The sequence below is a fragment of the Rutidosis leptorrhynchoides genome, chromosome 1 (genome assembly GCF_046630445.1).
Source record: "Rutidosis leptorrhynchoides isolate AG116_Rl617_1_P2 chromosome 1, CSIRO_AGI_Rlap_v1, whole genome shotgun sequence".
Taxonomy (NCBI): Eukaryota; Viridiplantae; Streptophyta; class Magnoliopsida; order Asterales; family Asteraceae; genus Rutidosis; species Rutidosis leptorrhynchoides.
The window spans coordinates 164,335,931-164,350,784 of NC_092333.1; the positions used below are offsets into that span (position 1 = coordinate 164,335,931).

Below are 14,854 nucleotides of genomic sequence, written 5' to 3' on the forward strand. Positions count from 1 at the left end.
CACGGCCGTGTAAATATCCATTCACTTTCATCGAGGGGCCCAGTGGTATCATACTCTCACATAGAGGAATAAATCCCATTTTGATTACATGTGTTCGTCATGTAGTTCACATCATACCCAATAATGGCCTTTATAACTACCTTGTTCAGGACAGCGTTTAACCATATCAAAGTATAATGTGTCATACAATCGAAAACCAACATATACATCTCAGGTCTAAGGACACAAAGTCATAACCATTATGAGATTCACTATTGACGACGATCCATGTAGTGACATCTCATGATTGGGTCATTCCAATATTCATCATCAATGAATACATATGAATTTTGGCCTCAACAAGTTTACTATTCACCATCAGTGAGTAAAACCAAACATTCATAATAATCTTAATTCATGTTATTCCCATAACAAGAGCGATTATGGTGATTTAGAATAATCAACAATTATTCATGGATTAAACATGTTAATATAGAACACAGTAATATAAATGAAAATGACCATACCGAGTATCTCAATTCATTAAGATAAAACTGTTTAACGTTCCAAAAATATCCAAATACCAAATTACATATGAAAAAGATTAGTAGCATAACGAAGTCCAATATTACTAGCATGATAATCATGCCTGTTGTGCATTAAGGGCTTCGTGAACATGTCAGCCACGAATCATCTGTATGAACCTTAGGAATATTAATTTCATTCCTCTCAACGACTTCACGAATGTAGTCAAACTTTCGAAGAATGTGTCAGATACTTTTATGTACATGTGATTCTTTCGAAAGTATATTAACACTCGAGATATCACAGTACACCTTTTATAGAAGATTAAATGTTAGGTACTACTCTGAGTTCTGAAACAAACTTCTTATCCTGACAGCTTCCTGAGCAGCTTCTCATGCAGCAGTGTATTCTGATATTGTTGTAGATTGTGCAACAGTGCTCTGCTTTGAGCTCTTCCAATCAACTATCTTATCCATCATGACAAAGACATAGTCTGAGTGGGATCGAGAATTATCTCGATCAGTTCGGAAACCAGAATTTCAACTCTTCTTCCAAACTACCGTAAACCAAGAACATATCTATAGTACTCTGCAAATACTTTAGAACTTTCTTAACAACAATCTAATGTTCTTAACCTAGATTTTGTTTATAATGACTCGTCAAACTCAAAAATAACGAGACATAATTTTAGTACATAACATGGCATACATAATGGATCCTATAGCCGAAGCATATGGGATACATTTCATTCGTCTTATCTCATCATGTGTGATAAGACTTTGAGACTTGCTCAAGGATAGCCCTTTTGCACAGGCAATGCTCCAAGGTTGGAGTAATGCATGCTTAATCTCTGCAAGATAAGATATATACATTAATTTAAACTAATAAGCCATTTGAATCTATTTCTATTAATCATGATTCCAAGTATATAAGTAGTTTCTCCAAGATTCTTTATGGAAAAACATTTTTCAAGTCAAGACTTGACATCTTGCAAGTTGAAATGTTATTTCCAATAAGCAGTATGTCATCAACATACAAGATCAAGAAGACTACTTGCTGTCACTAGATTTAATGTAAACACAGAGCTCATCTTGTTTTTGAGAAAACCAAACTCTTTGATTTTCTCATCAATCCAAAGATTCTAGCTCCTGAATGTTTGCTTTAATCCATAAATGGATTTAGAAGCTTGCACACTTTATTAGGATGCTTAGGATATACAAACCCTTTCGGCTGAACCATACATACGTCCTCGCTTAGGTCACCATTTAGGAAAGCGTTTTTGATATTCATAGGCATATTTCATAATCATGAAAAACCTCAATGGCAATAAGTATCCTAATTTATAAAGCTCGCGATCAGTGAAAAAGTTTCATCATAACCTTTTGCCACGAATAGAGCTTTAAAGGTGTTTACATTTTCGTCCATGCCAGTCTTCTCTTTGAAGACTCATTTACACCCTAATGTCTTACAATTGGGTGAAAGATTAATTAAGTCTCATACTTTATTATCTTTCATGGACTGCATCCTTGCATTCATAACATCTCGTCATTTGGCAGATTCTCAGAATCTGATATGACCTCACGGTAGCTAGAGGGTTCATCATAATCCCCTAGGTGAGGTTCATCTGAATTAATCAGAAGATAATACCTCAGGTCTATAAAGAGTTCTACTAGATCTATGAAGTGCAGGTGCAACACGTTCTGACTCACCAATAGTGTGTTCAGTTTCAACGTGTGGATAGCTAGTGTGTATAGAAGGTATGTTACTTTGTGTCTCTTGAATTTCTTCAAGATCTACTTTACTCCCACTAAATTCTTGTAAAAGAAGATCTCTTAAAAAGAACTCAGCAGACCGAGTTGAAAATACGTTGTTTTCAGCTTGGTAGTAAAAGTAGTAACCCATTGTTTCCTTTAGGTATCACAAAAGTGACATTGATACTTCTGGGTTTTGTTTAAAGTGTCATGTTTCACATACACTTCACAATCCAGACTTTCAGACAAGACAACTTGGGACTCTTCCCATGCCATAGATCATATGGTGTCTTTTATACCTTCTTGGTTGGAACCATAATGAGTATGCTTGCGGCAAACTCAAATTTATATCTCAAAAAGACTGTGATATAGAGTAGTCAAACTCATCATAGATCAAAACCATATCAAGTAAAGTTCGGTCCCTCCCCTCAAACATACTATTGTGTTGTGGTGTGTAAGGTGGAGTGAATTGTAAGACAATCCTACAATTCTATATGTGGTCCAAAAACTCTTGACTCATATGCTCACTTCCTCCATTAGAGTGAAGTGATTTAATGGTCTCTCTAAGCTAATTCTTTACATCCTTTTGAAAGACTTCAAACCTTTCAAAAACTTCATGTTTATGTTTCAGCAAGTAAACATAACAATATCTACTATAACCATCGGTTATTGTAATGACGTAAGAGTCACTATTTCTAGACATTGTTCTAAAGGGCCACATACATCAGTATGCATTAGTCCTAAAAGATCTATAGCTCTTTCACATAAATCGGAGAAATGAGCCTTTGTCATCCTTTCACATAAACATTACTCACATACATCAAATGACTCAAAGTGAGTTGATTCCAAAAATCCATTAGAATGGAGTTTTGAAATGCCTTGTTTATATGACCAAGACGACAATATCATAGATAGGTTTTATTCAAGTCTTTCTTGAATTGTTTTTGCGGTACAGGTATACACATAATTTATCAATTGAAATCACACCATGTTTATCAATTTCAAAAATACCATCACGTCGATAGGCATTAAGATAGAAATACTATCCTTAGAAACTGAAAAACCAAAGTGCGTAAATGCAAGTTCAAAACCAGCATCTTTCAAACTATATTGCTCATAATACTATGAACGTAATGACATTGTTCCAACAAAACAATAAGACCACTTGGAAGAGTAAGCTCATAGTGACCAATGGCTTCAACCGAAGCTTGATTCCCATTGCCCACTCGCAAATCTAGTGTGCCTTTCTTCAGTCTATTACTTCTTCTCATTCCCTTTATATTGTTACAGGTGTGAAGGCCACAACCAGTTAACAAAGATACAGGAATCACTAGAAGAAGTATATAACTGTATATGAAATATACCTGAGTATGCTAGTCTTACTAGCATTGCTTTTTCTCAGCTCAGATTGGTGGATAGGACAACTTCTTTATCCAATTGTCAACCTTTCCAGAATGGAAACATTCAGCGTCTTTTGTTGGGCTTTCTTTGTTGGAAGGTGGAATAATTTTCCTGGCAAATGATTTATAATTTCTTTCCACAAAGTGTTCGGCTTATTCTTTTTTTCACCCTTTAATCCTACTTTTCTTACTCATCGAACAACTTTCAATAAGCATTTTGCTGAGCAGCAGTAGCTGCGCAAACAAGAGGATTGGATAAGGGTTCTAATTTTGTTCAACTTCCATTTATGATTGAGAACAGTTCTTAGATTGCAGTGCCAGTCTAAGAAGTTGAACATTGAGTATATCCTTCTTCAACAAAGAAGGAAGTGTGTTTTGGTTTACGTTTTCATTAGTTGACATCTACAACAGATATAAGATTCAATTTAGTATTTTTGATATTGAGCTTTAATAAATTAACTACCCAAGTTTTTATAATTTTAAAAACAATTAATTTACGAAAGCCTAAGATCCACATAGAGGTTCCATAGCCACATCTGTTGATCAGCTAGCAGTTATGGAGTCTATTGGTAGGTAGCGGGTACCAATTGCATTACAAGTGCAACTCTTAGATCTTTATGAGACCTAGAGATATATGTAATCCAACAAACCACTATTATCTACTTGCATGTTTGTCTCATCCTTGCCTCGAACTCATGTCTCACCGTGAATGCGATTAAGTCGTCCAATTTGGAAACAGTGGAAATTCACGCTAGTCTCACTAGATCGAAAAATCCACCTCGTGGCTATAATTCAGCCTAGTCTCACTAGATCAGAAAAATAGCGAGGAGTGTTTGCAAGCTCATTGGATGGCATGACTTAAATTTGACGGGTATTTTAAAAAGTTTTTGTCAACGAATAATGTATGCACACAAGATTCGCTACATTATTAGTTAAAAAAATATTTTAACCAATTATATATGTCAATTTTGTTTGTGCGTCTAATTTGTTATTTAATTTATAGCATATAAAAATAACAAATACACAAACGTGTATCGTTTTAAAACAATTTTAAAAGATGTTACCCATGTATATTATTTGAGTTTTAAAATCATCAATTTTAAACTCGTTAGAGTTTAACTTTTAAAATCATCAATTTTAATCTTTAAACTCGTTACGTGCTTTATTCAACATTTTCATCAAAAACATTTAGCATATACTATAATCAACAATTATATATATATATATATATATATATATATATATATATATATATATATATATATATATATATATATATATATATATATATATATATATATATATATATATATATGCGAAAAATAAAACACAATCATGCATCACACACATACATAGCCTAGCCCAAAATCCTATGCTTGATCCCATGAGCCGACATGGGATCAAGAGGTCAAACTAAGGACAATACCATAGCTCCCACTTGATTCAAGAACCAAGTAAAGCTTGTGTCAAACGCCATGCTTGCTAACTTGATCCATTCGCCATCTTCTAAGCCAAAACCTCGTGTCGTATCTTTATCTTCAATCTTTAATCTTCATCTTTTTACATTTATTTAAAATTAAAAAATACAACTAATCTAATACTTTTACAATTTAAAATAAACTAAATTACAAAACTATGAAATTGAAAATAAATACAATACAACTTTGGCTTCTATGGCCTCCAAATAAATCAAATAACCAACATGGCTTAAAACTGCCATGATCAACAATCACACAAACCAAACACATAGGTCAGGGCATCATGGGCTATGTACGCAAACTACATTTTTAATAACTACATTATTAAAATCTATATATGGCTTGTCCATGGTTACAGTGCATGTGTATAACCATGGAATAAAACAATCAACAATTATAACAACTATTCAAGCCATAACTATTAAATCTACAATTTAAAATAGTGATATTCTTTCAATCATATTTGTGTGTCATGAGGTTAGTCTAAATCAACCGAGTTGACTTTAAAAACCAAAAAGGTTTTGACTTCAAAGCTAAATCTAAAGAATAATCACACGACAATTAAAACGGTATAAAAGCGGCTCTGATTACCACTGATCGAAAATCGTGTGTACTTTTAAATTTTATAAACGCAGCGGAACGATAAAAATTAACATATGTTTTTTATTTTCATAAATAAAACTTTCGATTAAACATTCACACGATTAATGATTCCCAACAAGATCCAATTACACCACTAATAATTGTCAAATAATAAATTCACAAAGTGGAGTTTAGATATACCTTCGCGAGCGATGCAAGAACGGTAGAAACAATTGTCCACGTCTAGATTGAAACAGATATTCAAAGTGCATGAATATCTCTAAGGTTGATTCACACAGCACGTCAAGCAAACACCGGAGACTGCTAGATCTTGAATCACAAAAAACCAAATAATATAAAAGCAAACAAAAACAAACTCACTTTGCTTTGTTTGTTGCGTGACACAACAAGTGCCAAACAAAACTCTTTACTTTGTTTCTTTTGTGGCCGATGCTCACAGTCTAAAAAAAAGAACAAAACCACAATGATTTTATTCTTGCTATAATTCTTTTGCGTAAGAAGCCTAGAGCAAAAATATTATGGCTGTCTTTTGTTGTGGCTATCTAATCAACAACAATAATGGCCAACAACCCTTATTGTGATTTGTTGTGCCATAAAAAAAATAGAAAACGATGGAACCCTTCTTTTATTGTTTTTGCGGCTGTCTTTTTTTTATCAACGTAATGACCTTTTTTTATATATATATATATATACTCCATAAACCCTTCTTATTGATATTCTGTAGCCGACAGTTTAATGGGATAAAAAAAGTTATTTTATTAATCATAAACAAAATAAGTCCATTTAATATTTTGTGAATTTAACGTTCCACTGAGTCTTTTATATTTAATTAAATCATATTTAATTAAACTATATATTTTTTTTAACTATAGGTTATAATTATATATCAACAATATATAATAATTGATTATTATAAATATGTATATACGATATATACATATAACCGGATATCTAAGTGCTAAAGTGTGTGACCCCATAGGCGTGTATATAAGCGGTAGTATAGATTTTTGTTATGACGTGCACACTAAGTCAACATAGTTACAACCGTACAACTTCAAACTAACAAAACAATACATGATCATCATGAGATTTTGAATTGCATCTCTTTTTTACTTTTAATAATCTCAATTTATTATTTGGCGTGATATATTCATCATCCATCACACTAATATACTAATTAACGTATCTTTGTTACAACTAACTTCGTACTATTACTATCATAATTTTATATAAAATAATTTAAATTTAGTTTCATTATTTTTAAGATTGCGTTTTGACATTTTTTGAACTAGTTCCATACATATGTCAAAAAGGATAACCGAGTATTTAGATGTGAGCTAGGAGAGGTCTCGGCCCAAACTGAGGATGGAAAGTGTCATTGTATTGGACCTGTTGAATTGCTGTTGAGAAATATAATGTTGTTGTGCCGCAATAATCCCAAGTAATTGAGCCTGTGAGTTGTGATTACCCCGATTAGGACCACTAGAAGGAGATGAATTGCTGGAGCTGTTGCGTTGAGCCTGATGAAGATACCGACAGCGCTCACCAAACCCACATTGACCACGATTAAAATTTCTACAAACCTGCATATTATTTTGGTGAGGGCGAGGTGCGTTTGGTGATGAAGTAGTAGCTTGTGCAAGCAGAATAGATGGGGCTGAAGGCGTTCCTGGAGAGTCATTGTTGATGCGTTTTTGCCTATTTAATTGCATCTCCTCCAAGGTAATCATGGAACGAACGGTTTCGAGATCGGGAAAGGGGTTCGTGTGAAGAATGATGTGAGTAGCATGCGGGAAGCGATTGTTAAGCCCGTTAATGGCATAGGTAACAAGTTCTTCTTCTTTCATCTTTGCATCTAAATTAGTGAGCATAGCCGCAATGGAGTCGATTTTATGGAAGTATGCTTCGGCCGTCTGATCACCCATATCAAGAGACCGAAGTTCAGCAGTTAGCTCGATTGTTTTCGAGCGTTTATTATCGAGAAAAACCTTCTAGAGAAATTCCCATGCTTCATAGGATGATTTCGGTTGAGTGTTAAGAAGACGTTCTAAAAGTGGCTCAGATATGGTGAGATATATCCAGCCTAATACAACAGCATTAGCCTTTTTAGTCTCTTCAGATGGCGGGTCTGATGTGGATGCCTCAACAAGAAAACTTTCAACATTAAATGCAGCACAATGGTTGGCGAAGAGAGTGCTCCAGTGGGTGTAATTCAGTTTTGTGAGATCGAGTTTGAGTGGTATTAGGTGATGTATTGATGTAACAGTGTAAAGTTTATCATAATTTTGAGTTGGTGCCATGAAGGAGATGAAGGCGTGAAGAGGAGAAAACAGCAGAAGTCGATTAGGCTTGGGAAGAGGGAGAGAAGACCTGGTGCTCTGATACCATGTTAATCGCTAGATAGGTAAAGTAAACATGTGTTTATTATTTTATGATAATGCCGAGAGAGATCAGATACATAAATAGGCAGTAATGCCAAACTGCTAAACCTAATGGGCTAGTAAATGGACATGGCCCAATAAAATCTCTAACTAGTCCAATAAAGTCCATCTAACACTTTTTACATCAATGAGATTTGGAAAGATCTCGGGGGTATTCCTAACCTTCGATGGTACTCCCTTATTATTGAAAGGTGGAGAGATTAGATGGTGATAGGTAGATGACTGGCGGATACAGGCAGCGGCACGAGGCGGCCGATTAGGTCTCAGGGTCAGACCTAAGCTCTAATACCATGTTACACAATGATAAACCCGTGTCTTATTATTGATTATGGAATCGGTATTTATAAGCCCACATACAAACTCGGGCCTTATTATCGTCTAACACTCTCAACATCGTCTCGAATCGGGTTTCCTCCTAATGTGTGGGTGGGTGGCATATGATCGCGAAGGTGGTTAAGTCCTCTGATATCGATATCGTCGTTCGAAAAAATATATGTGAGATTTGAAATTGTAATCGAATTATAAATTTAGACTCAGTGGCGGATCTAGGAATGGTAGTCAATGGTGTCACGGGTTAAAGATCCAACAAAAATTTCTACTAGATGACTTATTTGGTGGTGTCACACAAAAAAAAAAAATTACACTGTCCACTGGTGTCACTAGTTAAAAATTCCAAAAAAATTTCACTACATCGCGTATTTCAGTAGTGTCCCGTGCTACCACTCACTTGTATATAGGTCCGCCCGTGAATTTAGTTAAGCAAGAGATAATAAACCACATTGCAATTGACCTAGTTGTATCTAAAAACCCCTATGTAGGTTAACCTCTAGTGGTGAAAATTTATAAAAATTCATCAAAAATTGATGTATTGAGTGTGAGTTTGCTTTAAAAGGAAAAAAGAAAGATACTCCATCCGTCTCTTAATAAGTGTCATGTTTACTTTTTAAGGTCTTACTTTCAAAATTTTGACTTTAATTATTTTTATTTGTGTTATGTAGTATTTGATGAAACTTATATGAATGGATTCGGTCTTAAAATGTGTTTTCACTGATATAAGTTTCATCAAATATCATATTACACAAACATAAATATTGTAAGTCAAAATTATTAAAGTAAGACTTTGAAAAAGTCAAACAAGACACTTATTATGGGACAAATGGAGTATTAATTAAACTTGAATTAAATAATAATGTCATCCCATACATGAGATCTAGTTATAACTCAATTGACATGTACTTAAAACATGGCTATTATATTCTAGTTGTAATCAAACTACATAACCATAGAAGTTTTAAGGTTAACACTAGAAACATGTAGCGGACAAGCTTAAAGTTTCAAATATTACTCCGTATTAGTTTGTTTCTGTTTTCATGTGATATGATTTATTTAAACCTGTTAGTTTATCTTTTAATCTTCATTTATTATATATTCATAATCATTCATAATATGAAATATGATATGATGATCCGTTTGTAGATACGATGTGGCAATGGGAACCAACACACTTGGAGCTCAACATATTTCTGATTTTGTCAATCAATGCTTCAACGTACAACTACTTCTTCATGTCTCCACAGGTTTGTATTAGTCAAACTAAATTCTCAGGGAGCATTTGGATAATATTCATTTTATGAATAATAAGTATCATAGCTAATGATACGCCATCCGATCAGCGTATAAAAAAACATACCAAGTAAATCCTTTTTCATAAAAACCCAATCACCATAAACGTGAATAAACGCCATAAAACTATGGTTGCGCTAAGCCGGATAGCGCCTAAGATAATAATATGTAGGCATAATTCACCGTGTAAGTCCTAAAAGCCTTATAAGGTGCAATTATACAAGTCATCAAGAAGAAAGTCATACAAAAGTCATGTTCCGAATATTTAGGGATGGATTAGTCAACTTCGAATTTTAAGGGTTGAGTGGCCACGTGACACGTGTCCATTGAGGAGTCAAGCTTCATCTATAAATAGGACACCTGAGCTTCCATTATTGAGACTCTTACGATACATGTATTTAACTTACGATACATGTATTTAACTTGCTGTAACTTTCATCTGTTACCTTTTTCTTAACCTAAATAAAATAGTTCTCCTATTTCAGCTTATGTCATGAGCAGTGAGAAGCCTAGAATTATACTAGAAAGGCCATTTAAAATGGGAGAGACTCTGAACGACAGCAAACACAATCTCGACATAGAACAGGAGATAAAGATAATGCACGAAACACATGAGCAACTTTCCATTGATAAAGCTAATGAAGAAACCATTTCAAATTCCATGGAGGTTTTGGGTACTCAAAGGTTGTCATTTGAATCATCGATTAAGATGTATAAGGAAAATAAATAAATCCAAGTATTTTTGTGGAAACTCTAAAATTATGTTTTCATTCATTTTATCAATTAGGGCAAAGTTGCACGGATGGCCAAATACTTATACATTCACAAAGGCAATGGGAGAGATGTTATTGTTCGACGGATTAAGACATGATGTATCATTAGTTGTACTACGTCCTACCATCATCACTAGTACCTATAAAGAACCATTCCCTGGGTGGATCGAAGGCATCAAGTAAAATTTATGAACAAGAAACATGTCTTTTTAAAATACCTATTCGAATTTTATGTTCATAATTAAGTTAACAAAGACTTGCACTTTTCAGAACCATAGATAGCTTCATTGCTGCATACGGTAGAGGCATGACTTCTTGCTTTCTCGGTGACCCTGCCACTGTACTTGATTTGGTAATTTCATATAACTATGGTCTAAAACTTGGTGATCTGTTTTTACCATTAATATGATATGAAGCTTAAGGGTTTTCTTTTTAGTTAGTTTACTCTTAGGAATTTAGTTTACTCTTAGGAATTTAATATGACTAAGACTTTTTGCAATTGAAATGACTTTTTGCAATTGAAATATGCAGATTCCGGCAGATATGGTTGTCAATGCTTTGATGGTAACTATGGCGGCTCACATAAATCAACCTTACTCGAAGACCATTTATCATGTTGGATCATCAATGACAAACCCTATAACAGTTTCTACTCTTACGAATTTCACGTGCAATTACTTTGCTAATAATCCATTAATAAGTAAGCATGGAAAGCCGGTCGAAACAGCCAAAAATATATTGCTCTTTAGTTCCATTTCAGGATTTAATAGATATGTCGCGATTCATTAAAACTCCCTTTAAAGGTATATAATTGACTTGCAATTAATAAAAATGATGATCCTTACGATGTTAGTTGTCTAATTAACATGTTCATGTGTTCTGCAGAAGCGAACAGAGTATGAAAAGGATGCTTTTTCTAAGGATTCCGATACATCGTATTTGGACATGGAGCGAAAGATGAACATCACTCTCCGATTAGTAGAACTTTACAAACCATACGTTGTTGTGAATAGCATGTAAGGATGTTCTTTCTATATGCTAGTTTTATAAAGCTCATAAACCTTGATCAAATATTAGTAGCGATTAATACAACTTTTTCAACCTTTACAGATATGATGTTACAAATCTGAACAAACTGCGTAACGTGAAAGGTGAGGCGGAGACATTTTTCGATGATCTGAAAAGGCTTGACTGGGAAGACTACTTTATGAAGATACATTTCCCTGGCTTGGCAAAGTACGCGTTAGGGGGTTTGATACGAGGTTTTGAGAATGGAAAATTGGTATCAAAGTATTGAAACGTTAGTTCAATTAGGAGGTATGACTATGAAAAACCTAAAAGATGTAAGTTTTATAAACCTAAAGTAAATGGGAAGGTTCGAAATAACCAATACATTATCTCTCGTAAATGTCTAATAAGTGGTTTATCTCTGTAATAAGTGGGCCCTCTTTGGCATGTCACACCCTGCTATAAGAATGATGTGGTATGTAATGAAGTTGTTTGTACTTTTATAGTTATTAATACTCTCTTCCCTAATTTATTGTCCAGTACTTTTATGATATTTCCTTAAGCTGTTTGTTTTTTGTTTGAGGACAATTAATATGAGACGGACGGAGTATTCTTTCGACTTTTGAACTATTAAGCGCTTAATCATTCTGTTTGATCCCTATGTTTTATCAAGCGCACCGTACATATATCTTTTCAGAATGTTTTATCAATGGAACCTTCACAAAAAGATGGACTATCCCCACAACATTTTCAAACCATAGGGACTACCAACGTAAATAAAAACATAGAGTAATTAAAAACTTAGATAAAGCCAGCATTTTATATAAACAACGGGGTAATCAGCGTCACCAAAATTACTGTACAAAAAAAAAAAATGTCAAAAGTGAAACTCACAATTGCTACCTAGTTGGAGATGCAGATCTTTCCTTTCTTTTACTCATGCCAATAGTTCCATTATTGTTATGTGAACAATCGGAACTCTCACTTTTATTATTCATCTTTCCATCTAAAGGGCCAGGACGAGTTATGCAAAGCCATGTTCTTTGGGACTCGTCATGGTATTCGCCTGCTATCGTTACATGCCATGACCCTCTCACAGATTCCTTATACATTTAATGTAAATATTTAGGTCATCATACTTTTAGTTAGTGCTGTAAACCAACCGAACATTCACAAAACGTTTAGTTAACTGTCCGTTTTACAAAAGCTTGTTTATGTTTAGTTTGACAAAAGACAAAAGCTCGTTTATGTCCAAAAGTTTTTCTTAATGAACTAGCATGAACAGTAACTATGCTCGTTTATCCATTCAAGTTCACTTCTTTATTCAGTACAAACTTCTACGAGCAAGCACCATTCATGTTAATTCGATATGTTTACAGCCCTAACTTTTATCTAATGTGAAACTTTGCAATCACATACAGTGTTGTAAACTCAGGATTACTTGGGGAGTAATCCGCGATTACTCTGTTTTTAAAGAGGTCAGATCCAAGTAATTAAAATCGGTCAAAATAGATCAACTCTCGGTCAACAAGGATAACTCGGCGATTACACGTGATTACTCGGTCATCACGAATCCGATATTAATCGGTCACCACAAATCGTGGATTAATCGGTCACCACAGATCGAGAATGTCATTGACTTAAGTTTTATAGAAAAAGTAGACTTGATGTATTTAACGATTTTGGGTCACTTGATTCTTACTCATGAGATATGCAAACATAGGATATTGTATATTTGTTTGTTGCAGCAAGGAATGAAACCTAAGACTATTTCTTACTGTTGGAACAAACATGTTCTTTCTTGCTTTCATTCTTGCTAATCATTGTAACACACTCAAAATAATCAAATATTTGTAACTTTATGTATTTAAGAAAATACTTCGTACAAGAAAACAAAAAAAAATATGAGACTACATTTTGCTCTTACTTCCTCTACCTTAAAACTAATATGGCTACTTCTATTTATATATAGCCATATACTTTTAAACTACCACTGTACCACTAACCACATAGACTAACGTGTAACATGTTTACCCACTAACTCCACTAACACATACTAACTAAAATGATACACCACACTTTCACTTGCATACATTTCGGTCAAATAGGAATACTAATTCCAACTCCCTAACAAACTTATCTAATTATATATGTACTGACTAAATATTAAATCAAAGACACATTAACATTTAACATATCTATATCAAAATTATCCAACATTCACCCCCATAATTTTAATATAAGTCTCTTTCGATCATGCGGTCACGTTCTTCATCAAACGGTCTTGATCTCTTACTTTGATTGCATAAGGTTGCAATCGACCATTTCTTCTTTCTTAGGTAAACTGCCGGTCTCGTTCACCTTTTTCGGTCTCCGGTCTTCGGTCTTCGGTCTCCGGTCTTTCTCGTTCTAGACATTCTTCGGTCCTTTGTTTAGACTTTCTACGGTCTTGGTCTTTCTCAGACAACTCGGTCATGGTTGTCTTCTTTTGTCTCGGTCTACTATCTTTCTCGGTCTAGGAGCCTTTTTCAGTCCAGGTGTCTTTTTCGGTCTTGGTGCTTTTTTCAGTCTTGTGCACCTTGTCGGCCTTTGTTCTTTCGGTCTTCCTTTCTTACTTTCGGTCCTCTTCTTGATCACCAATAGTGATCACCTTTCTTTCTTTCTTCTTGTTTTTTTTTTTTTTTTTTTAACTTTTGATCACCACTTGTGACCAACATTGCTTCGTACTTTTGATCACAAATTGTGACTACTTGCTTCTTGCTATTTTTTCAATTTACTTCTTGCTACTTTCTTGTAATCACTATGGTGATCACCTTGCTCTTGCTCTTGCTCTTGCTCTTGCTCTTGCTACTTGCTATAATCACGGATAGTGATTAATCTAGCTTAGAACCAGAATCTTAATGCTTTAGATACCAATTGTTGGAACAAACATGTTCTTTTTTGCTTTCATTCTTACTAATCATTGTAACACACTCAAAATACTTGCTCAAATATTTGTAACTTTCTGTATTTAAGTAAATACTTCGTACAAGAAAACAAAAAAATATGAGACTACATTTTGCTCTTACTTCCTCTACCTTAAAACTAATATGACTACTTCTATTTATATATAGCCATATACTATTAAACTACCACAGTACCACTAACCACTTAGACTAACGTGTAACATGTTTACCTACTAACTCCACTAACACATACTAACTAAAATGATACACCACACTCTTTCACTTGCATACATTTCGGTCAAATAGGAATACTAATTCCAACTCCCTA

At 34.2% G+C, this 14,854-nt stretch overlaps 1 pseudogene; it reads left to right on the forward strand.

The window, feature by feature from the left end:
• LOC139891006 (fatty acyl-CoA reductase 3-like) overlaps positions 1 to 11,988 on the forward strand; it is a 30,062-nt pseudogene extending 18,074 nt beyond the window's left edge.
• Positions 11,989 to 14,854: the final 2,866 nt, after the last annotated feature.